Genomic DNA, 1,737 nt, shown 5'->3' with positions numbered 1-1,737 from the left:
GCCCAGTAGCCCAGTACACGTCTGCCTACATTTCTGTAGCAAAACTTAACCCTGTTAGCTACCCAATAAAAATGGTATGAAACTATATTAGGGGGCCAAAGAGACTAAAATGAATATAAGGAAGGGCACTCAGAAATTCAGGGCTCAGCCTATGGATGTGAATCCCCTGAGCCAGTGGTGACAGAAATAAACTGATGGTTTCCTGCTAAAAGCCTCGGTGCCCTGTCTCTATTGTTAAATATCCTGCTACATTACATAGTCTAAATAAAGAGGAATGTATGTATATTTCCTAAATTCTGACTTTCAGAGAAGTCTGACCAGGGACAATATGCTTTAGAGATTTGGCAAGGTATATCTATACTAGATCTTAGATAGAAAATCATTTAAGAGAAGCAGATGTTTTATGGTTCTCTCGATAATATATATTTTTCATTGTCTCTATTTATTTTATTTTTATTTTTGGAGAACTTTTTGCCATAAGTTCTGTGCACTCACCAGAAAGACAGAGAGAGACATAGAGACAAGAAACGAGAAATCACCCCCCAGGGGGGAGGGCCACACTGCAATCCCTTCTTCTCCTTTCTCCTCTTGGGATCTTGGGCATGTACGCACACATGCCTGGCGTGAGTTTAAGCCACCGGGTCTGGGACTTGAACCGCGGTTGACCACGTGGGAGTCCAGCAACATAGCCATTACGCTAACTGCTGGTCCCTCTCTATTTAATTTTAAAAGTAATATGGATCCAGTAAAATTCAGATCAAAGCTAATAGAAACCATTTGTAGATATTTTTGAAGAACTAAGAGGTAGGGAAAAGATCCCAGTTGTATTGCTGCAAGAAGAATAAAAAAATAGCTGAGCTGAAATGTTAATTTCACCCAAATCTAAATAAATATGTAGTACTCATGTTGATACATTGCTGCCAAACCAGATGTTCCAAGCTTCTGGTAGGATAAAGCCTAAAATAATTTCAGCATCTATAATCTCCTCAATAGCAAGGATTGGGTTATTCACATATTTTACATTTATTCATAATCATATAGTAGCATTAAGCACTACTGGCAGGTTAACTATAGCAATGCTTATGATTTTCTCATGTTTTTAAAATGGCATTAAATCATTTGAAATATTTCAAACACCCCTATGAGGTGACAATTTTAAAGTAGAAAGGAAGAAATCCAAGGGATTAACTGCACAAACAAACTTACCTAAAATATGCAAAAATATATGATATTATTTAGATCATATTTCTTTTTCTCATTACTTATTCAAATTAATTGAACACATCTCAATAGTGAGGAAAAGCAAAATATAATTCAATCTTATAATTTAATTCCTCTATAGCAGCAAAGTCCGTAATAATAATTTATAATGTCACTGGACATATTTCCATAAATATTTACTATATATGAATCAATCGACTACATATATTGAGGACGAACTCCATAGAGGGTATAGTGAGTAATTAAAGGAATGATTTATGAAATGCAAAATCTAGTTGTACAAAAACTAAGTATGTGACACAATTATAGAACTGGGAATGTGAGAACTTTCTCCTATTGATAATGTTTTTTTTTTTTTTTTTTTACTCTCTAAGGGCCATAAACTGTGACTTTATTGTTTCCTACTAGCTCCTCAGTAGTAGCACAATGCCTGGGAAATAAGAGTCATTCCATAAATATTTTTAATAAATGAATGGGTCCATATGTAAATCTTTTTTTTTTTTTTTTTTTGAGAGC

This window comes from Tupaia chinensis, unplaced genomic scaffold (assembly GCF_000334495.1).
Source record: "Tupaia chinensis unplaced genomic scaffold, TupChi_1.0 Scaffold149552_1, whole genome shotgun sequence".
Taxonomy (NCBI): Eukaryota; Metazoa; Chordata; class Mammalia; order Scandentia; family Tupaiidae; genus Tupaia; species Tupaia belangeri.
Note: the sequence above shows the minus strand (reverse complement) of the source record.